The sequence below is a fragment of the Eptatretus burgeri genome, chromosome 6 (genome assembly GCF_056783735.1).
Source record: "Eptatretus burgeri isolate ZD-2024b chromosome 6, Ebu_testis_v1, whole genome shotgun sequence".
In the NCBI taxonomy this organism is placed as follows: Eukaryota; Metazoa; Chordata; class Myxini; order Myxiniformes; family Myxinidae; genus Eptatretus; species Eptatretus burgeri.
Genome location: NC_140966.1, coordinates 30,695,949 through 30,720,919, shown reverse-complemented (window position 1 = coordinate 30,720,919; position 24,971 = coordinate 30,695,949). Strand labels below are relative to the sequence as shown.

At 43.1% G+C, this 24,971-nt stretch overlaps 1 protein-coding gene across 2 annotated transcripts in view; it reads left to right on the top strand.

Annotated features, from left to right (window-relative positions):
* GNG7 (G protein subunit gamma 7) overlaps positions 1-24,971 on the top strand; it is a 154,529-nt gene that overhangs the window by 60,134 nt on the left and 69,424 nt on the right. Inside the window, exon 2 of one of the 2 annotated variants that reach the window (XM_085884458.1) lies at positions 20,374-20,441. The exons of the other annotated variant lie outside the window; for it this stretch is intronic. The gene's annotated coding sequence lies outside the window, so the exon portion shown is untranslated. The remainder of the gene's footprint in view (positions 1-20,373; positions 20,442-24,971) is intronic. 2 annotated transcript variants of the gene reach the window in all.

Sequence of the window (24,971 nt, the reverse complement as noted above, 5' to 3'; positions counted from 1 at the left end):
CGGTAAAGAGCAAAGATGGAGTCATCAGGAGGAACCTGCATAGGATTCGGGCTTCAGCCGCTACTCCACAACCCTCAAACCCATCCAGGCACAGCTAAGTGAGCCTTGCAGAAAGATCTCTGAAAGATTTCACTTCTCCTTGGATAGATAATGAAAGAGAGGAACAGAGGATGAAAGAGAAGATAAAGCAAGAATTCGAATGAAAGGAATTGTGAAAAAAATGAGAAAGAAATGTGAAAGGAGCAAAGAACAAAGATGTCAGGAAGAACCCGGATAGATAGATTTCAGCAGTTACTCCCCAGGCTCAAACGCAGCAACATGTACAAGCTACCATAGGTCTGCGATGCAGTGATGTTGCTTTGTTTGTTAATCATGGCCCTTTGAAACCTCAACTACCTCATTATCCTTTGTTATGGGTTTTTGTGGTCAAGATTATGATGGCTTAGTTTACAGAAGGCAGTGTTTGGAGATATTTCTTGCTGGTTTACCAAACGAGTACATTACTCTTTTCATCCATCCATCTATCCATCCATTGGGACCATACTCTGTGCAGAGCGTTGGTGCTGCATAAACAGTCTCATTGGCTAATGGGCACAATTCTGGATGGATCACCACTCGGACACATGATACCAGCAAGCTGGCACTCATTTGCCGACCTCGCATGGATGGCAGGCAGAGTCAACCCCACATGCTATTAATTCAACAGCTGAGTGGGATTTGAACTCGGGATCCTAGGATCCCAAGCCCACCACCCTAATCATTCAGCCAAAACCAGGCATATTACTCTTTCAGCAGGAAATATTTCCTCTCTGTGGTGTTTAGTAACCTACCTCTTTCTCTTTAGCCAATATTTCTTGTATTGTCTTCATACATTTTAGTTAATTTGGTATTAGACTGATAACATACTAACATGATTTGTTGTAAGATAACACTATAATGCAAGTTTGTTAGATTTTTTTTTTAATGTGGCGCCAGCCTATTGTGACACATCTCCTTACCAGACGCTCTGGCCAAAAAAGTACAGTACCTCATTATTGCAGTAGTAGGAGGTCCGGCCCAGATATCAACAATGATGGTACAGGCGGTGACATCACGTCCTAGGGCCTTTCTATATTTTATGGAAGGATGCCAGAGGGAAGGGGGAGAAGAAAGCAAACTTTATCATGCTGCCGTGTGCTGGGCAACCTCATATTTATCACGCTCCCAGAGATCCCTTCACCCTCTCTTTCCTGTCCCTTACCCGGTCAGACTGAAAAGACAGATCACGTGACACCCTGAATCTTACAAAACTCTGGAGCACACAACACTGTCTTCCAGTGACATGCAAAAACAGGACAATCTTAGCCTCCCATGAAGTCCTTGTTCCAGGCAAAAATGAAATATCCTACGTGAGCACATGGTCCATGCTAAGCCATTACACTTTACTAACTACTTTGTACCACACATATTGTTGCGGAGCTGGGTATCGGCTGCGAGCACGACCGCGAGGTGGGGCGGTAGGGTCGACTCTACCGAACACCCGGAATCTAGATCGTACCTTTCGGAAAACTCCGACAGGTACGGGTCCCTTACCGGACCGTGAATCGTCGATAATTACACCACGTGGTACAGGGTTATTTGCCAATCTTCAAAATACCTAGAGCTCCATGTGGCGAGTTACCGAGTATTCACTCCCTCGACGGCCCTCGTACGAGTCGAGCCGTTAGCGTGCCCGACCCGTGCGCAACCCGAGCAGATGGTTGCCGAAGTTCCATTGGACCAATTGTACATTTCCAGCGGCAACAGCCTTTATAATTCACCAACACGCGCCATGCCAAGCCAATGGAAGAAACACAGCAACGAACTGATACATTTAACAAGTGTATTTATTTATAATGGGGGAAAGGGGGGAGCACGCAAGAAGCAGATTTATTCGACTATATAGATGCAAGTATGTACAGCAAAGAGCACTTATACAATTCCGACTTACAGATGGGCCCACAAATACACACACACTCAAACGGTGGCCACAGCCTTTATTGAGGCATCCAGCTCAGAGGGAAAGGCGAGCTGAAGACCAGAGCCTGCTCTCGGACCTGTCCGCCTCGTGCGGGTACGTTGAGCTGGCGGGGTGGCGGGACTTGGACCTTTCGCGTGTGAGGCGAACGTGATCACCACTCATGTCAGGCGAACGTGATCACCATTCGTGTCAGGCGAACGTGATCACCACTCGTGTCAGGAGAACGTAATCACCACTCGTGTCAGGCGAACGTGATCACCACTCGCGTCCCCAGTCTCTTCTTTCCGGAAAAACGGTGCCAGACCTTTATCCTTGCCCCTCCCTCAGCCGAACCTCAATGTCAAGGTCTATGTCTTCCCTCATTGGCTGGTTTTGGCATGCAGAATGCGCTCGTCGCCCTGTCATTGGCCAAAACAGGCGCCAGGCCGTTGATTGGACCGGGGGGGGGGGGCGTGACGGGGCGTCTCGACTCCCCGCCCGCCGAAGAGACTTCGCTTCTCCTTCAACTCCGCCCACCATGGCATCGGCCAGAGCGAGGTGAAGGTGAGGGTGAGGGTGGCGTTGTTGTAGTTTTGAGGATTTAAAAATAAAAGAAAACCCTGACTATCAAAGTAACTTCGCAGCGCATGTACATTTAATTACCCATTAGACACAGGACGGGGACCCTTACTAAAAACACATACTTACCGATATAACTTCTATAGGACCTGCATGTTGAGTGCTCATGGCTTCCAGATTCGCAACACTACCCCTCCCCTTTTTACAGACTCGTCCCGAGTCGAATTTGCGTGTGACCAGCATGTGTAAGTCTTCCCCTAGTGCATTTTACCTTCGGATCCCTGAGTGTGACATTTTTTCATGCATGTCCCAAAAATAATTAACTAACAGACTCACACAGACGACTTAAATAAATTGCCGGCGCTAAGACAAACGACAGGTGGGTTTTAAAATTATTTACAATCCTTACTTATCTATTTACACTAACCATGGCCCAGGACCTACCATCTGTGGGAAAAGAAAGGCACAGCAATGTCAACAGTTTGTGTGTGTGGGTGAGTGCTCAGCAGCTGAAGGTCAGTCGTCCTCAGGGCCTGCTCAAAAGGTCCCCCTTGAGTGTTCTTTCAGTGAACCTTTTTCTCTCTTCCTTTCATACCCCCAGCTGCTGGAGGCAACTCACCCGAACACGGCACGCCATGTGCCGTGCCACAGGCAATTTGAAGACGTAGCCAGGTTGCTCAATGCAGTCTCTGGCTTACTTGAATGAATGGAAGATGTGAAAAGAACACAAAAATGATGCACGGGCTGCACCAATGCAGTCCCCGTGTGTGGCTGCCTGCAGGGCAGTCTTTGCAAAACACACGATGATCCTGGCGCACATGGTGATGCTGACACAGGGGCAATACAAGAGGGTTGCAGGCATGGGGTTATGTCAAGGCAGGCAAATGAAGGCATGGCAAGGCAGATGCGGACCAGGCAATGCAGCACAAGCAGGCCGGCATGTGAAGCTGGCCGGCCGCTGGTCTGGTCCCGTCAGGTTGTGTGGAGGGAGTGCGGTGGTGCCGGCTGCTCCGAAAACAGGCTCGGACCTACCCTACTGTCTCCCACCAACCTATCGCCTTTGCCTGTCTCTGTCCATACCCACTCCCTTTATTTGCAACACAAAACAACCAAATTTAGCCCCTTTTTATTATTTTAATTTTTTTTTCTTATAATTTCGTCTCCATAACCCCCTTTCTGTCTTTGTCCGGCTAACCTATCCTGTCAACCTAACTTACTCCCAACCCCTAAAATCCTTTCTGGAGAGGAATAAGGAAGAGGCTAGCGTCCTGTCTCGAGGCCCAACAAAGCCTCAGAATGGCCTCCGACAGAGTTCAGCAATCTACCAAGGTGGGTCCAGTGGCCTACGGAGAGTGAAGGGATGGATGGTGCGAAGGGGTACATTTCCTAACTACCCTAGCATTTATTAACTTTAAACTACCCCGGGGCTTTCAAAACGCCTGCCACTTTAAACTATCGGTTCTAAAAACCCTGATTCCCGTCGCCTGTGTTGGTGTCCATTATAAATTTGGGCCTCGCCCTCAAGTTTTCACTCGAGCCCTTGCACATTTTCATGACTGGGCAGCGTGGCTCAACTGGCAGGGACTTCCCCTCTGCCAAACTCTAACCACGGCACCCCTGGGCCCTGAGGCTGTCTCTGAGCCTACCTGCTCCCTGTGAACGCGGGGAGTGCCCTTCCTGGCTACTCCCCCTCGATGCTCACATGGCATTTTGGCGCTACGGGTCCCGTTTCCAAGGGGCCACCTATGCCCACTACACTAGCCCGGTCCCTTGGACCCTTGGCTTACTCTGGCCGACTCGTCCGGTGCCCGGGGTGCCCACTACTCTGTACTCACCTTCCCAAACCATGCTCCCAGCCGGTCAATTTTACTCCTGCACCCCTCCAAATGGGTATCGTGCCTTCACTCAACACCAACAACGAAACGACCTCCTTTTGGTAAATTTGACTAACCCACTAACTAACATTAAACTGACCCCGGGGTCACTTGGGTGGGTTTCACTCCTCCCCCCACTCATTCATTCACACCATGCATACCACATTCACTCCATTCACACATTTGGGCCCGCTGTCCCACACTCACTCATTGTACACATTTTTCATTCCTCAATTTATACCAACACTCCAACACTGCCATTCTCCAAACTAAATTCCCACAACTAACTTGTGCTCCCTCATCGTCCCTTACACGAATGCACGTTCCTTCTTATCTACGTAGCTAAGCTACGTCTCCACTACCCATTCCATGTCAGTCCATGTCTCCCTCGCCTCGACTCCCCCCCCCCCCTGAAGAGGCTTCACTTCTCCTTGAACTCCGCCCACCATGGCGTCGTCCAGAGCCATGTGAAGGTGAGTGTGATGCTGGCGTTGTTGTAGTTTTGAGGATTTAAAAATAAAAGAAAACCCTGACTATCAAAGTAACTTCACAGCACATGTACTTTTAATTACCCATTAGACACGGGACAAGGACCCTAACTAAAAACACATACTTACCGATATAACTGTTCTATAGGACCTGTATGTTGAGTGCTCATGGTTTCCAGATTCGCAACAATACAAGTTTTTTTTTTTTTTTTTCTAGGCATTGTGTGACCATTTTAATTTGTTTCACCCAGACTGTGGTTGTTGTTGGTCATCAATATGCATATCATTTAATCTAATTTCAGCAAAAAGGGTGTTGACATATGGGCAAACAACTCGCACATGCTCTCAGGAGAGATTGTATTCCAAGTGTTCCAATCTTATTCTCTGGCCAACCATTTACAGACGTTCATTCTCTAGAGGTTATTGGTGTCACCTTCAGCCATCACCTCTCATCCTATCCTGGACAGACCAAATTTTAAAGCCGTCACCTTGGCTTCTTCCTCAAATCCATATTCTTCCTTGGTGCTCCTCAGCTACTCACAACATACAAGGCAGTCATGAGAGGCTCGCTGCATTGTTTTCTCACTCTGGGCCTGTACCTTCACATCATATCTGGTACTTATTGATGCTGTAAAGGCCAAAGCTCTGAAGGTCATTGGTATGTCCAAGACTGAGGACACACCAGCATCTTGTGGGTAGTCTGGCACCATCATCACTTTCAATTATCTATTTCACTCCAGCCTTAGTTGCTCTCAAATGCTGTGGATCATCTAACCTTCTCGCCCATTCCTTATTAGTCTCACCCCGAAGTGGATGTGAGACTATTGCAATGCCCTTGTCTGTCTATCTGTCTATCTGTCTGTCTGTCTGTGTCCACATCTGCAGAATATATTTTCACTTTCAAAATGGTTTTCTCTGCAACTGCTTGTCCAAATGATGCGAAAATTTAAACATAGAAGGGACTCCCCATGGGGAATATTTTATTGCTAACTTTGACATCATAGATCACATGCTATGGCAGCCATATTGGATTAAAGGAAAAAAATTGGACATTTTTTCCCGAACGGCTCAACGAAAAAAATTTTAACTTGGCATATGTCAGCATCAACTCCCCCATGGGATATATAGGATGATAAACATGATTTCATCGGTGAAGTGGTATTCCAGCCATAATTGGTTGAATTGAAATCTTTACCTAAAAAATCTGAAACTTCTTGCATTTAATCTATGATCGGATGTGAGTGAAGAATTGAATTTATGACGTTCATATCCCTTGCCAATAAATTTTATGACAGAGGGTACATGGATGATATGGGTATGTATATGGGCCGTTTTCGCAGTGGGCCATAATTATAGCATGTACAATTAACTATATGGTATTTTTGTTCAGAATGATTGTGCGAGGCGAGACTTTGCACTCTACAATCCACGTTGCAGTTTGCCTATGTGATAACTACCATATCTTCCAGTGTATAAACCGCACTTTTTATCGGCAAAAAGGTAAAAGTTGGGGGTGCGGATAACACACAAGTAAAGAAAAAAACATCAGTCTTAAAAACTATCAATGCTGAATTTCAATTATATTCCAAATTGACACTTTTATAGCAGTCGGAACTGATGTTAAGCTCAAGTCCGCCGTTTAAATTTTGAAAATCGGTTCAGGTCAAGAGTTTGTACAGCATTTTATTAACCGTGTGCGGAAATTAAATTGGAAAAAAAAACGCTCGCAAAAATGCCTGCACCATACCTCTGTGTGTGCTGCTGTGTTTCTGGCGGGAAAGACTCCTGCAGTCTCCTCTTGTTGAAATTCCTCCGGCGGTGAAGCATCAGGCGAAGGAGCCTGATCCATGCTGCGGAGATGCCTATGGTTTCACCGGTACATATGCTTGCCCCTCTGGAGTGGTGATGACGGAGGAATGTGGTTTTTGGTGTTTAGCCGTAATGACCGCTGGTTGCCAGGTCTTCTTACGCTGTACACAAATGCTGCCCCCAGTAATAATGGCATTAGCTCTTTCGCATCTTGGTCAGAGAAATGTTTATCACGTTGCTGTTGCTGCATCATCAAACGCCGAACATCAACTGGAACTTGTGGTTCCAGAACCTGGTCACTACATGGCAGTTGATCTCTGAGCCTCCTGCTCATTAGCAGCTGTGCTGGAGAGTATGGAAGACCTTCCAGTGATGTGTTCCGGAAGGATAGTAACATCAAATGGGTATCGTGGCCGCCCACAACAGCTTTTCTGAGCCCCTGCTTGATCATCTGTACTGCATACTCAGATTGTCCATTAGGTTGAGGAATTGTAGGGCTGAAGGTTGTAATCTTGACCCCTCATTCCTGGGCGAATTTCCTGAGCTCACGACTGGCAAATGGTATGTTGTCCGTAAATAATTCCTTGGGTATGCCATGTCTGGCGAACACGGACTTCAGAGCTTCAACGACATGCTTTGCAGTGAGCCCACAAATGCTGATGACCTCAGGATACTTGGAGAAATAATCCAAAATCAGGAGGAAATGCCTTCCGGTGAGGTGGAAAATGTCTGCTCCCACTTTCTGCCATGGCCCCAGGGGAAGATCAAGTGGCAAAAGTACCACTCCAGCACAGTGAAGCAAAATGGCAACTTTCTGACTCTCCGCCGTGGAGGTCTGCCCTGACGCCTCTAAAAAACAGCTCGAATTTCTGGGACCAGTGGCGTCAGACAACACCAAAAACTCTTAAGGTTTGTGGCGTCCCAAGAGAGGTATAGTGGTGGCTCGAAAAGTTCCGTAGTTACGTGAAATCGATCTTTACGGCCACCACTGCCACCATGTAATAATCAGACCAGCACACAGGATCAAAGCAATAGCTTTAATAATTAAATAATCACAGAAAGGAATATGACATTGAGTTCCACAAATGCCAGATCAACAACATCGAGTAGCAACACACACAACACATGGAATTAATTCACCAAGCTTGTTCCTTACATGCTGATGTGATGCTAGCAAATGCCGGAGAGCGGGGTGTGGTTTAAAACTAGGAACAACCAATCAACCCCGAGGAATTTTCTATATGAGGACAGGAAATGGATTTAAAAAGAAAGAAGAAGCATCTCACGAGAGCTAGGAGCCACGTGAGATGGTGAAGCTTTAAGAACTATCAGTGCTGCTCGGTTCTTTTGGCTTCCTTTGGTTCTCTTCGTTCTTCCTGGCTCTTTTTGTTTTCCCTTGTTTATATTAGCGGTTCCTAACTTGCTTCCCGTGGATTACTCGCGTTGACCAGACAAACTTTCTAACTTCACAGGCCTTTGTATTTGACCCAGGTTTCAAGGAACATTAGCTGCATTTTGGTGGAACCACCACAGACGAACTTTTCTATTTCCAGGACTTGGTATTTTCATCAGTTGAAAATCAACATTTCGTGACATGTTTCCCACCAGAATTTTCGGCCCGGATTCTGAGGAGCATTGGCCACACGCATCTTGGTTGAACTTTTACCATTACTCCCGTCGCTACGTTGGCTGAGCATTATGGAAACTGGGAGACTGTCAGTGTTCATTGAACCACCGTTTGACCTACATGAGTGGAAATTCACACACATAATTTCTACAGACTGGTCCAGGACTGGGTGCACACGGTCTGGAGTAGTTGGTTGGAAGGTGGTCTCTCCTTACGACGGAGCGTGCTCGTTTGTTCAGTTGTCACAAGACTGACGACACCAAAGCGCTACTCCGTCGGATCAACACCGATCTTGTCATCGTCCCAGGCAGGATGACATCGCTCATGCAGCCCCTTGATGTGGACATCGCTCCTGCAGCCCCTCGATGTGGCCATCGACAAGCCGTTCAAGGACGGGCTACATCGCTGCTGGTCCGACTGGATAGAGTTGGGAGAAGACCTACACCAAGAGCCGGAGGATGAGAAAGGTTGACCTTCCGATGATCTGCGGCTGGATCGTCAAGATGTGGGAGGAGATACTGTCGGACATCATCAAGCAAGCATTTCTCAAATGCTGCATCTCCAACAACATGGACGGCACAGAGGATGACATCATTTGGGAGGAGGAGGCTGCAAATGATGGTGACAGTGACAGGGACTTGCTCCACTCTGATTCGGACAAGGAGTTACGTGCCGTCTTCGACGAGGAGAGCATTGATGAGGATTTCCTTGGGTTTAGCTGAAAAGCTTCATCAAACACAAACAGCCCTTTTCAGGCCACAAATCCACAATAAATATGTATAATACCGGTATGAATCCCTTTTATTCCTTTTTCTAGTAACCATAAAAATCCTCTTGATAACGTTAAAAAAATAAGAAAGAAACAAAAACTTCTTGGTATCCTCTCCTCTCTCTTCAACTTCTTGAAAATGAGAATAAGACCGTTAGATGAAATTAAGTGGACATGGGAGTAAACATGTTGATACCTCTGTCACTTTGTCCCGTACAAAGTTAATGTACAAACGTATTTAGATCTGGATCAGAAAATAAAATGATCAATATATTCATTGGGGGGGGGGGGGTGAAAAACGTGTGTGCGGTTAATACACCAGAAAAGTTTATTATTATTTTTTGAAGGTGAAAAGCAGAGGTGCGGTTCGTACACGGCCGCGGTTTATACACCAGAAAATATGGTACATTATCCTCATTTTTCCCACCAGTGAAATAATCTTGCAACTTCTGTCTTGTCCTTTTCCTCACTTCACTCATTTGACATACTAGTTCACCCTTGTAGACTGCGGGCTGAGCTCTCGTTTTGTTTAATTTTGTGATCCTTGTCAAGTATCAACCTGTTTATGTGATATGTTGTGTCCAGATATTGCAGAACTAATATCTGAAACTCGTCAAGCACAAAATATGGGGAAAAAAAACATCCGTAAATGTGACAACATGCAGTGCCTATACAAAGTCTACACCCCCTTTCAAAATGTTCACCTTTTGAAGCCTTATAGCCTGGAATTAAATTGCATTAAATCAGACTTTTCCCACTTTTATTTACCCATCGTATCCCACAACTTCCAAGTAAGAAAACAAATTCTACAAATTTCAGAAAACTAATTAAAAATGCAAACCTAGAATATCTTGATTGGATAAGTGTCCACCACCCTTTATAATAGCAATTGTAAATTTGCTCAGGTGTAATCAATCACCTTCAAAATTATACACCAAGTTAATTGGCTTCCACCTGTGTTAAATTGTAACGATTCTGATTATTTCAGAATCAAATCAGCTGTTCCTGCAGGTTTCCTCTGCTGGGTAGTGCATTTCACAGCAAAGACTCAACAATGCGAACCAAGGAGCTTTCAAAAGACTTCCTGGATAAAGTTGTGGCAAGGCACAGATCAGCGGATGGGTATAAAAATATTTAAAATCCCTTGAATATCCCTTGGAGCACAGTCAAGACTCATGAAGAAGTGGAGAGCGTATAGTACCACCAATACTCTGCCCAGATCAGGCGGTTGCTCCCTCCAAACTGGATGATGAAGTAAGGAGGAGACTGATCAAAGAGGCCAATGGCAACTTTGAAAGAGCTACAGGAGTTTATGGCAAAGACTGGTCACTGTGTGCATGTGACAACGATATCCCAAGCACTCCACAAGTCAGGCCTGCATGGTAGGGTGGAAAGAAAGAAGCCATTACTCAAAAAATCCCACCTTGAGTCCCATTTGAGGAATGCAAAAAACACTGGAGATTCTGAAGCCATGTGGCAAAAAGTTTTGTGGTCTGACAAAACGAAGATGGAACTTTTTGGCCTAAATGCAAAATGTTACATTTGTCACAAAGGCAACACAGCATATCACCCAAAGAACACCATCCCTGCTGTGAAGCATTGCATTGGCAGCATCATTTTAAGGGGATGTTTCTCATCAGCAAGGACTGGGGGCACTTGTCAGGATAGAAGGGAAAATGGATGGAGCACAAGATAGAAAAATCCTCGAGGAAAACTTGCTGCCCTCTGCAAGAAAGATGAAATTGGGATGGAAGTTCACCTTTCAGCATGACAACGACACGAAGCACACAGCCAAAGCTGCACTGGAGTGGCTAAGGAACAAAAAGATAAATGTCCTTGAGTGGCTCAGTCAAAGCCTAAATCAAACCTAAATCCAATCAATAATCTGTGGCTTGACTTGAAGATTGCTGTCCATCAACACTCCCCACGCAACTTGACTGAGCTTGAACAGTTTTCTACAGAAGAATGGGCAAATATTGCCCAAACAAGGTGTGCAAAGTTGGTAGAGACCTATCCCAACAGACTCATAGCTGGAATTGCTGTCAAAGGTGCTTCCACAAAGTATGAACTCAGGGGGGTGGACACTTATCCAACCAAGATAGTCTAGTTTTGTATTTTTAATTAGTTTTCTGAAATTTGTAGAATTTATTTTTTACTTGGAAGTTGTGGGTCTGATTTAATGCAATTTAATTCCAGGCTATAAGGCAACAAAGGAGCCTGGTGTTGGCGCAGTGGTTAGGGCAGCGGCTTGGGATCCAAAAGGTCCTGAGTTCAAGCCCCGTTGGGCCACTGAATTAATTCACCAGGGGGTTGACTCAGCCTGTCATCCTTCCGAGGTCGGCGAAATGAGTACCAGTATACTGGGCCGGTGTATACCCCGGTTAAAATAGGTGTACCATATCCCTGTGTCGTAAGAGGCGACCAGGGTTGCGTCAGGAAGGGCATCCGGCGTAAAACATGTGCCAAATCACTATGCGGATCATACGGATGATCCGCTGTGGCGACCCCTAACGGGAGCAGCCGAAAGAAGAAGAAGAAGAAGAGGAGCTATAAGGCAACAAAGGTGAACATTTTGACAGGGGGTATAGACTTTCTATAGGTACTGTACATCCACATGTAGGGTTAAGACACATGCTGCGATGTATTCATTTCTTTCCTATCATTTGAACGATAATTGCTGCATGTGCCTTCAATGCACATGCACTGTATTGCGAGAGCTGAATATTGTTCCATTTCCTACGTGTCGTTAATGTGAATGCATGTACCTTGTTTTTTTTTCTGCTAATACATATGAAGAAGATCTTTGTGATAGTAAGTTCTCTGAATGCAACAATATATTTGGTTTTTGTAGACTATTCATATCCATTTCATAACTACATTTTCGAAAGTGCAAGAGAATGAATGAGCATTATGTACTTTTTCATTGTTGACGATAAAAACATTTCCAGACCTTTAAAAGAGTTAGCAAAGTCATTTGCAAAATTGGCCAAACCTGATTTGATAATTACGCAATACATGTATGCAAGTATGTCGATGCTGCACTTGTTGCATGCACTGCTGCAACGATACCAAGAAATCCATGATGTTTTATCATTTCATGTTCACAGCCCACGTGAACATTTGGGAGCAAATTTATGTTTCATATTTCATTTTGGTCCAAAAGTGAGTTATTTCATTGATGGTTTGATAATTAGAGAATGCAAGTTAGAATGGCCATCTTCAGTCATGTCAAAACTACACTCTTATATGCTAGGTCAACATTGCAATGACACGGCTAAATAAATTCATCTGAAATATTTCCATTGTGTGTGTGTGTTTGTGTTTGTGTTTGTAGTGTGGAACCTCAATCAATCTCCTCATCTATAAATAAACTGAAGATGACAAAGTCTGCGGATGCAAATTTCCCAGTCATCCACAGCTATACAATAATGAACATAAGGTGGTGCTACATTTTGCAAAAAAAAAATTTTCTAATCACCATAACTCATGAATGTGAAACTTTTTGCGCTGACGAGTTGTGAATTCTTTCTCAGTAATTTTTAACTAAATTTGGGCAAAATTTCAGGTAGATACAAGATGGGAGTCACAGAAGTAAAAAACGAGGCACTTTTTTGATGTTCGGCCCACGGTCTATCACCTTCATATCAAATCTTGTGTTCATTTCTTAGCATTTCAACTCTTCCTCGCTTTCTTTTTGTTTTTCTTCTACTTTCTTGTCCTTCCCTTCCCGCTGTCACTATTTACTCTCCACCCTCTGTGTTTCAGCTCGTCCATGGGCGTAGATATTGTTACTTAAAAAAAATAAAAATCGAGGGTGGAGGAGGTGATTGCAGCAGGAAAATATTTGTGGATAGATCACTGACAAAGTATTTCTCTGCTATCTGCTCTTTCCTCTCCACCCATAAAGTTGGTTTGTGACCTTCTCACCCTCTGTTTACTCAGCTTTTTACAAGCCTCGATGCATGAACATTTACGAGAGGACCGTTACCATCCTTGAACAGACAAAATTATTGCACCACCATCATGCAGTCTGAAGCATTGAAATTCTGAATGTTGCACAAATGTTTTTATCTTTTTTCCACTCGTGTCGGAAACTTTATCTGTGAGACATATAAACCCTCTTGTTTTGTTTTTTGAAGTTGCAGGTGTTTGCACTTGTGCACATGCATTAAAAAAACAACTTATCTGGATAATTGAGACTCATTTAAGTGTACTGAACTCATTTTCTCTTATAAATCCTCCTCTGGTCCATGTTTTCCTACCAATACAAAGGGCATTTTTAGGATGATAAGAAGTAAAGCCTTGCTTCAAAGGTACTGTGTCTACATACCCTGTTTGTTCTACTTTTATGATTGATCAACACTTGCGATTGGGCATGAATGATTTCCAAGTTTTGTTTAATGTAATGTTTGTAGTGTAATGCACCAGCAGAGGACGCTGCAGCTTGCAGATTGTGAATCGTGCTTTGTGACGTTGCTCGGCCCCTGGGAGGAAACTGCTGTAGGCATTGCTTCACATGGCCTTCCGTTTCTATTCTCGTATACTACATCCACTGTACATCTGTCTCTCTCTGTGAAATCCAATTTTGTATCCAAATATTTGGCTTTGCCATTTGAGAAGGCAATGTATCAGTGTTGATGCTGACTTCCAAATAGGTCGATGTCAGGCTTTTTGCTTAATTTGCATCTTGGTGATGCTGATAGCAATTTCCATTACGTATTTGCTTGGCAATAATTTTTATTTAATCCAGCTGTAAACTTTCGTAAATATTACTAAACAACTCGTATGAGTTTATGCAACATTATTTAAGTGATAAGAACGGGACTTTTTGTAATCCTCGAAACATAAAGTTTTTTGAACCTTGAAACAAATTGCTGTTTCCTTGAGTTCTTTAATCTCAACCCAAAGTCAAAATGATATGTCTAAAGATTTTGTGGAATGTTCATTTTGGTACAACAAAATCCAGCAGATGAGCCACCAAAGAGCAGGAGCAATGCCGAAAGACAAGGTTGTAGCAGTGGTAAAATGGGTTTGCGTGGAAAACGGCACAGATTGTATGGCATGGCAGTCGACAATTTACAACGCGAAAGACTGACCGAGGCATTGTTTGTAAGATTTACAAATGATCTTAGCACCGGTGGTATCCTTGCCAACTGCATACAGGAGTTGGGGCCATGGTGGCCCCAACTCCTGTATGCAGCAGATGGAGACGGCAGATTGTCACGCGACTTGTCCAAGTTGCGTGCCAAGTCATGTTTACGTGCTTATCCTTCTGGTGCTTTGTTTGATGATTAGACAGCATCCCTGCTTGAGTGCACCAGCCTGCATATTCCAATGAGACCATCACAATGTGTTTGCTCGTCGATTTATTTTTATTTTGCAGTCATATGTATCCGTCTTCGGCCGCCTTTTCTCGAACACCAAAGCAAGCCCGAAATCCACTTTTAAAGACCAAGATTAACCGAAGATCTTTCGGCCACATTCTGGAAACCGCAGCATTGATGCACACTTAATTATTCCTTGGAACATGTGCAGAACTTGGAAAAGATCTTGTAGGAAAGGAACTGCAGTTCCTCTTTTATGAGAAGTGAGGGGAATTTCCAGGAGCGATGGGCAGCGAGGTTTTCATGCGTCACTGGCATAAAGAAAATGCCTGAAGCTGCGGTTTCTGTGGCAACTCTCCTCATTCAAAGACGTCGCGTAGTGGCTGCCACTGGCTCGCCCCCGCAGTCTCGATAGGCAGAGCAGGCCTTGTGGAGCCGGATGTGATAACACTCATTGGCAAAAACGTGACTAAATTGGTTCCCTTTCCATGTGTGGGGGAGCGGGGTTTGGAAGGAGGGGTAGGGTGAAACCTGGAAGTGTTTATTGCTGTGCGAAGCCATTGGAAAATCCTCTGTGGTTTGCATTAGCAAAGTAACATATCAGTATGCACAGTGCTGTCACTGCTGCTTTCCAGCTTGACAGATGATTGGAGTAGAGAGGGCACCCACAGACTTTCTTCTGAACGACTATTATTCCTGTTGTATTCCTAGCAATCACTTTTCCATCTTCACTCTGTTTCATCTCCCTTCCGCTTCCTCGCATGGAATAGCCGCTTGTGCGGGGTCGTGGAAACTGGAGCATCGGGCGTGACCCTGCCAGCTTTGTCTTAACCATTACTTGAAACCATGCACGCTCAACTTACGACAGTTAAATTTAAGAAGAGCATTATATGAATAGTGCAAATAAATGAATGGTTACAATGAGCATCATTGATGTTTGCTGCAAAATTCTTTGGTAGACGTGTATTTATAGTGGGTGTACACAAATATTTGTGTTCAAGTGCCACCACCCAGGCGCTTTAAATTGGACCATTGGTACTTGGCTGGAAATAAGACGTTTACTTGTTTGAATCGTGGCACCTCTCTGCCTGTGGGCCTTGGTGTGTCCCGTCATATAATGGCTGAGTATGTACTTTTGCGAATGCATTACATTTCCTTTTTCGCATTCGATTGATTGAGAAGAAAAAACTTTTTCTTATTCGTTGTCACCTGCACATTTTCTATTGTGCACAATTTACAGGATGATTTAATTGTGCTTTGTTAAAATTTTCACAAAAGGAAGAAGGGAAGAGATGTTGATTGAGAGAATAAAAAATCAAATAATTAATGATGCAGTGGAGCTGTTGTGAAAAAGGATAGGAAGTTGGGAGGACATGGCAGTAAGGAAAGAGGATGTGCATAGAGTTTTGCAGCAGGGCTTGGGGTGGGTTGTAATTTGCCATTTTGCTTACTTTTTATTTAGACGCTCCTTGGCTACTATCTATATGTTGAATGAATATTTGACTCGAATTAATTAATTAACACTGCCTGCTGGTTGCATAATTTATGAGACTCAGTCCTGACGTTGATATTGCACCCCATACCAGTAAGTTGAGGCAGGAGTTTGGAGTTTGACCAAGGCATCAGCACACACTTTCCAACTCTTTTTCAAAAGGTATATCGAGATATTTAACATTCTCAAGCATGTGCTAACAGTCAAGGTGACCATTCCTGGCAACTGACTCCAAGTAAAGCAGTTGTGTGATAAGTTTGTGATATGTCAGAGCTGCACTCTGTAGGCTTTCAGATTTTGAGTACGAGTGCCATACGTTATGGGAATTTGGCTTGCTCAGAGTTACCTGCCCTGAGGTTTTGCTAAAAGGACTTCTTTATAAATGTATTTCGACTAATGATACTGTCATTATTATATATCTTGGGTGACTCTTACTTATTGGATCGCATTTGCCTTGTTACGACGTCAATATTAAAGTGAAAAGCATTTTTGAACAATAACCTTCTGTCATGCGCTGGTATTTGTCCAAAAGGTGATGCCTGACTCACTTGATTAAGTCCTGTGACTGCATTTGCAGCTTGGAATTGTTGGATATAACCTGCAGCCCTACGATGGCTATATGAGTGAAAAGCATTGAGTAATCGTTCCAATAAGGCCCAGGTATAATACACGTTTGCGTGCAAAGAAGCTAAAAGGCCTCCTGGGATGGAGCATCTGTACTTTAACCTACTCGGCGATTCAAGCCTCCCACCCAGGTCGCTAAAGGACAGTTTACAGCATACCTTAACTTATCCCAAAATGAAGGAACCCCCAATTAGTGTCGCTGCCCAACAAGCAAAGACTATAAAATGGAGCCTCACCAATTTGACGGCTGTACGAGTTGGTGGTGCTTTTATTTTTGATTATCTCCCAACTGTAGTCAGTCTTTTACAAACCTTATTTTGTTGGCCAATAGTAATGGGAAGTTCAGCCGTGAAGTTGCTTTTGCATTCTTTCCAAGTTACCATGAGAAGGTAGTTGAGTGGCGAGATATATACTCAGAGCTGATTGTCCCCTTCATGAGGTCTCTCGATAATTCGGACAAGAAATGGACATCAAAATGTTGCCCATTCCCAAAAAAATTTGTGCAGGCTGTACCAGTTTTAGCTATTGCTGTATTATATTTGTGAATGGCTGTGCATGGCGTGAACACAAATCATATCCACACGGTCATCCCCCTTACCTCTGCTGCCCGGTCCTATTGGCCATTAAGGGATTCTGTAAACACACGTCCAACGTTTCAGTTTTGCTAAAGGAAATTCCTCCATCACCTTCCTCTATGTAATCACATGTTGCCTGATGTGTTTTCTTTTTGGTCATTAAGCCATGAAATGGCAGAAATGTCTTCGTGTTGCCTTCAAATGTGTTTTGACGAGGCCTCATTTGGAAACAACTCCATGTTCTTTGTGTCCATTATCCACCTGAAATACCGTGTACACGATCACAATAGAATATGCTTTCTCTCCAACTCACTCAAACCTCATTTGAGCATGTTAAGTCCACTTCTTCTTATTCTTGGGTATGGCAGTTCGGCTGCCAGGTAGCTATCATTTTGTTGGGGGTGCGACTATACTGATGATGATGTCCCCAAAAACCAGTACACTGGTACTCATTTCGCCGACCTTGGAAGGATGACGGGCTGAGTCAACCCCACCTTGTGTTAACTCGGTGGCCAACAGGGCTCAAACTCAGGGCCCTAAGATTCCAAGCCAACCCCCTAACCACTAAACAAACACCACGCTTGCTAATTTCACGAGATTACAGAGACTCAACCCTGCCATTGATATTGTCCCCCAGTAGTCACGACATGTAGAGAGTGATTTACGTGTGACATACATCTTCGAAACAAACTCATCTGGCCGCTCATTACATAAAGAGGTTTGCTGCTATCTTGGATGGCCATTGGGCATTCTGGCTGGGTCCACTTGGATGATAATGCTGTGTATAAACAGGCCTATGGATTTTAAATTCAGGTTCCAGTGAAGTCAATGATCAGAGACTGCAAGTTACGCTGGTATGTGTCTGTCATGACTCAAGAGACTCAACCATTTCCAGTTCAATCACTCTTTTGCTGAAGAACAAGTCATAATGCATTCCTAATTTTGGTGATTGTAAACCGTGGAATTCTAGTAAACTGTTTAATTCGAGAATCAAGTTTTGGCAGTTCTTGCAGAACTCAGGCTTCTGTTTATTTGACCCTCTTCAGATATACAATGTTCAGCCAAAGATGAAAGCTGTTCCTAATGGTGCAATAAGTCCTAAGCAAGACAATGTTGGCTGATCACAAAATATATGAAAAAATTTTATTCTACAAAAGTATTACATTAAAGCACCACAGTTATGTGCAGGGCCTTCATTTCTGTCCTCTGATATTTTAATGGTACTTGTGAATGAGATGTCAAATTGAATGTAGGGAAGGGATAGAAATGTGAGGTGACAGAGGGTACAAAGGCACCTACTTCTAGTGGTACAGTGTGCCCACATCAAGTAAGGGAAGGAACGAACAAGAAAAGAGGAGAAGAGGAAACGCTATAACCTGCAACTAAAAGGGTTGGGTTCGGTCAGGTTAATGGAGGTAGAAATGATCATGGGTCAAGGTAGAGGATCATATGAGATGCTTGTGCACCACTTACAGTGGTGGCAGTTCCACAAACAGAAAACAAGAAAAAAAAAATAAGAGGAACAAAAGAGTGGAGGTGTGTGGCAAGCCTGGATTTTGTAAGTTTGACCTAGAATGGGTTAATGGAAGAATGTGTGCTTCCTGGAGGAACTGGGGAGGGTGTGGTGGCTGAGAGAGCAGAGGCAGCAAGAGCAGAGGAGGGTGTAAAAAAAATAACAACAACAGGCCACTACCCTGCCTGCAAGGTGAGAGCAACAGATCTTGGGCACATTGTGGGAGATTCAATGTTGAGTTTTAAATTCCTCTTAATTCAGAAGAGGAAGATAGGATGCTGTTGTGTCAACCCACAGAGGAGAGCAATATTCCATTTAGCTCCAAACAAAAGCCTTTTAGGCTTTGAGTAATATAGATTTTAAAGGAATGACTTGTAACGATGGAGAATACTCAGTCTATAGCTGTATTTGGGGGCCGGCTTTGCTATATGACCAGACCAGGAAAGATCATGGTTGTTTGTGAGGTTTAGAATTTCAAGAGACTCAACCATGTCCAGTAGCTGAGCATGGAAATAGAGAGGTCGGTTCGTTTGACAATCCTTACGGAGCGACAGAGTGAGATGGAGATTTTCCGGGATTGAAGCACATGTTGCATTTAACAGACCAGCATCTAATCCATTTCAGATCAGCAGAGGGACGCAGCTGCTGTCTATCTCTCAGTCGGCTGGGGATATTATAGAGTAATCTGCAGAAAGGTAGAGAGGTTTTACCAGAGCATGGAAGAGGTCAATCATGTGGATGAGTAACAAGACTGGGCTCAAAACACTGCCTTGGGAGCACTCAACTTTCCACTAGGAGAGGAGAGCTTTCCATTGGTAGCAGAGTCGATCAAGTCGGAAAGACAGGTATGAAGGTGGCCTTGTATGCCACAGGTGCCGAGCTGGGGAAATAGAGCAGGATGCCAGACTGTGGAATGTCTGAGAAGTGTCCAGTGAGGAAATACATGAACATTAAATGACGATGATGTAATGAGCCAAGATTGAAAACGTATCAGTGCAAAGACGTGAAGAAGAAAAAGCAATTTAAGGGAATTAATAAATCAGAAAACTATAGTATTTTGCAGAGAGAAGGGGGTAAAAATATTCAATTGCAAAGTTTCAGTCTGTTAATCTTCTTCTTTTTTCCTTGTGTTTTTTTTTTCCATCTCTCCAGTAATTCAGTATCTAAAACACTTAAATGAATGAAATATTCACACCTTCGACAAATTATAATGCAACGACTTCCTTGGCTCAAAAGGCATGATTATAGACTCGTCAAGTTGATTACTGCAGAGAAAATGCAGTTGTTTTTTTTCTGTTTTTATCTATTTTTTTGTATTACTTTCTCTAATAATGAACGATATTCACTTCTTATATTCAGTTTATTGTTTGTACGACTCAGACATTAGAGCCTGGCCAATATATATGTATGTATGTATGTATGTATGTATATATATATATATATATATATATATATATATATATATATATATATATATATATATATATATATATATATATAATCAGCAGAGCAGAATGACGGTTAACTCGATGATCTCTGGAAAGGAGATCTTAAACCACAACGTTTGAATTTCTTCTTCGCTATTGTTATAGTGTTGTCATTATCTTTACCTTGTTAGACGTTATCCTCATTTGAATGTGCCAGTGCTCTGTTACTATCATTTCTATCATCCTTGTATGATTAGCGTATTTAATTGATCAAATGTCACCCTCTCTTTTCAGGGCTGAGTTCAGCCACTGCGAAGGTTCAACCACACTTTAATCTGGTCCGGCCTACCCTGAGCCCGGTGGTAAGCATGATAACACATCATGGCGGTGACAACACTTTTTGAGCATTTTTACCTTGATGCTGGTTCCCAGAGTTGCTGTTCCATATTTCAGGAGTTTGGTCTATAACTCGTGTTTTTTTTTTTTGTTTTTTTTATGTACAGGCCTATAGTACTCCCTCACTTTAAACGAGGGATGCGTTCTTGGAAAAGGATGTTCAAAACGAAATTGTTTAAAGTGAACCACTTTTAGCATCATACAAAGGGGGGATAGATTCCATATCCTGTCTCAAGACCCAACACTGAACAGTTTTCTCACTAATTGACATGGCACATACAATTAATACAAGTTGCTAATATCACACCAAAACCACCACCATTTCCTGCGAATCTGTAACTTTTTGAAAATTAATTCATCCTAAAATGAATAATCGATTAATTGATTAATCAATAAGTCAAAAATACCCTTTAAAGTCCAGATCACTTGTTCACTATGGTGTCCAAATATCAGCTTCCGAGCTCAAAATGTGCCTGTCATATCGGCCATATGAGAAAGAAAATAAATGAGTAATTAATCAAGTAATTAATTAATCAAAAAATAAAAAATAAATGTTTTTGCCAAAGCACATATTCACTTTTGTCCCCAAATTTAGGCTTTCAAACTCAAAAGATGGCTGAGATATCACCCGGACAAACAAGAGAAAACTGAGTACGCCCTTTCAGCACGTCATCATGTGCGCCTTCGGCACCCCAGCGATGATGTTGTGCAGCGCCTAAAGATGGAAGAGGGAAGGACGGTGCACAATAAAATGAAAATAAATAAATGAAAAAAATGCAGGTGAGCGACCCGAGACAATGGGGAAGCACGGTAATTCCACATGCCGATGGACATCAGAGCCGATACACCAGGAAAAATCACAGAACTGTCAGAAAGCATCTCTAAATGAAAATATCAATAAATGAAAAAAACAAATGCAAGTGAGCGACCAGAGACAATGGGGAAGCACGGTTCGTAATTGCTTACAATGTACAAGCATACCCCACTAGTACATTTATATAAATCAATAGAAATACAGTATAAACAAGAAAAATAGCATTGCAGATCCTCGCCAGGACTTGTTTTGTGTGGTGTTTGTGTACTGCTGTTACGTAATTAAAAAAGGCTATCATTAGAAATGCCACTTTATAACTGCTGGTAGTGATGACCGGGTATCAAGACGTTCCGCTTTGATGCAACCTCACTTTTATTGGACACCTGACCCTAACCCATGACATTTTTCATTATTATTCAATTTAATTCAGAATGGGATTAAAATAAATTCAATTCAAATCAAATGGAAAATCAAATGTGTACAGTCCTGCTTTGGAGTCATCACAATGAACCAAAACAAGCAAAAAGCAAAGATTAAGTCATCAGGAGGAACTTGGATAGGATTCGCATTTCAGATGCTACCATTCATCCATCTATCGGGACCATACTCTGTGTAAAGCGTTGGTGCTGCCTAAGCAGTCTCTTTGGCTATTGGGCACAATCCTGGGTGGGTCACCACTCTGACACAGAGATGCTACCCCTCTACCCTCAAACCCATCCAGGCACTACCAAGTGAGCCTTTTTCAAAAATAAATAAATAAATGAAAAATCAAAATCAAAAAGAACCCAGATCTAAAAAAAATTAAATAATTATGGCTTTCAGACCATGTGTCCGATCAAGTTGAAATTTAAAACATATATTTCCCCATCACTACGAGATCATAATTGTGAAGTTTCATGTTGATTGATTAAGCGGTTCCAGAGAAAACTTTATTTAATATTTTTCTTCAATCCAATATAGCTGCAAAACTATGTGACCTATCAATTATTCCTGAAGAAACTTGTAGACCCAAGTTGGGGAGTACTGGTGTGAAGTTTCCCCACGATCTGTCCAGCTGTTCTAGAGAAGAATATTATTATGGGGTTTAGGGTAAATACAATATGGCTGTCAAACCATGTAACCTATGACATCATATGTGTGAACCTTTTGTTCCTCATGGATAGTCAAACATGTAAAGTTTTGCCTCAATCTGTTCAGCCCCTTCAGAGGAGAAGATTTTTGAAGGTTTAATTTTTTTTTTTTTTAATGGCTACCGAATCACGTGACCGATGATGTCATGAAATTTATTTCCTGTGAACCACTTTATCCTAAGATGACCCTCAAAACTTTTCATACTGATCAGATGTAGTGTTCTACATATGCAGTTCTGAAGTCATAACGAAGGCACCGATGACCATTTTTAAAAATCACACTTATTCCCCACGAGGAGTACTTGCTATGTGCCAAGTTTCAATTTTTTCCTTGGTGCGGTTTCAGAGATAGAGGTCCAAAGTGTTTCCGTTTTTCAACATGGGTGCCACACCGCGTGACCTATGACATCATAATGATCATTTAATCATTCTACAGGAGTTGTTGCACCTCTAGTGAAAATTTTGTCTCAATCTGACAAGCGCTTGCGGAGAAAAACACTAAAGTTCTGTGCGGACAAACAGACAGACAGACAGACCCAAAGGCAATACCCTTTCCTTCGGTGAGGGTAGTGAATGCTCACCAATACAAACTGCTTTTGTGTTTTATGGACTATCGAGCTCACTCATCGCTCCAGTTGCACGTGTACTGGTGCGGCAGGCAGTACGCATTCGGACATCTATGCCAGCAGAACCGGTGGTGGTACTGGTGACACTTGATATTGGGGAAGAGATCCTAAAACATTGCATGAAGGTATTCTGTTTTATCGCACGCTGTTTCTCCCTGTAGATCACCTTGTAGGTAGCAAAATGAAGATGTTGATTCCCTCCCAAAGTTTAAACTTCGCTCCAGGTTTGGGGGGGTGCCATGATGCTAAAAAATATGAGCAAGTGTCGGACCACTTGATATGGTAAGGAGCATGTGTACAGCACACTGAAGCGTTGCTTGGCGTTTTGGTGAAATTTCCCCAAAACGCACTGCGACAAGGCAGACGCGTGAAGCGTGCAATTAGAAATGAGGTGCTCACCTTGTTCTCGCCAAATACTGTAGTTTCCAAATCGCTAAACTTTGAACCACAGCGTTTATATGAAATTTTTGGTGTCTATCGATGAATCATTTCACTTGGAAACCGTTCAAAGCGATTACCTTTAAAGTGAGGGAATACTGTATAACTTAAAATTGCATGGTAGAGAGTACTGATGATCATGCAGTAAGCTGAATTCCAGGAAAGTCTTCCTTTTACTTGCTTCCACCTCCTCCCTACCCTACCTTCAATCCCAACATCACTGCACCACCGTTCTCATCATGATGCCTCTGCTCATGCTGTGCAGCTCGGTGTACTTTGTGCACCCCCGCAGTGTGCTGTCCTCTGGGCATTTGCTAGGTGCTTATTTTGCAATCTATTCAAGCTTGCGCTCCTACTGTTTCACCGCCGTAAATTGTCTTGTTCAATGCTGTTCATTGTTTACCTGATGTGGTGGGGGTTTCTTTCTCCTTTCTTACTTTTTCTCCCTCTTCCTTTACTCCGTTAACTTTTCCTTTGCTCGTGTTTAAATGTCTCAAGGAGCATGATGTTTGCACCAATGAAAATAATTTTGTAAAAGCCAAAATATATGGTATTTCCATCAAAAGTAGTGTCCAAGAAGCAAGGAGGAGCGAATGAGTGGTGAGAATGCGGAATGTCCGAAGCTTAAGGGTTACAAAAGAATAAAAACGAACTTTCTTTTTCCCCCGACAACGATTCTATAGAATGGTAAAATATATTTAAAATTTAAAAGCTTGTAAATATATCAGATGTAGGATACTAGGATAGCACAATGGCATCAACATAGCATCTGGGATTTGAAACTGGAATCTGAGTATCATGACTTATGTGCTCACGGGAAACGGCAAATAGACCAACCTTTTGTCAGGTGAGCACTTGTTCTGCATGAAACTGTCTTTGTTTGGATATGTGCATTTTCTACAACAATCATACATGGATTTCCTTGTGAACTGTGTCAGACGGAGCATGTTAACATTGCACTTATTCCCATAGTCACACCACGTTTGGGCACAAAGTTCCCCGCAGGGGTTCTCCGAGGCCCTGCGGCTGTGTTTGGGACCTGGTGATTAGAGCTGGGGGTGGTCTGACCTTTGTGGCCCTGCTGAAGATGCTGGAATGGCTTCGTGGTACCCCTCCTGCCACTGCTCTGCTATTCCCGTCACATCACCAGGCTTTGTCACCAAAGGCTGGTGTTGCCGGCTTATTGATTGAATTCCTCCTGGCGCTGTGTGGCCGGTGATAGCTGGGCCGCTGAGCGTTTTTGGCAACTCTCACTGGCCTTTGTCCCCCTCATGCTGGTTCACTCCAAATATACTAATCTCAGTCCTTACCACTGACAGTACCTTTAAATCGTCACATCACACTTCCTGCTGTCTATTTGTAGCCAATGGGAAAAGTTTCTGCATTTATTTTCATTGTCTTGCATCTTATACTTCAAAACATTCAGCATTTCAGCGGTTCGACAAAGTGTTACAAATTATTGCTTTATTGCAAGATATTTTATCATCA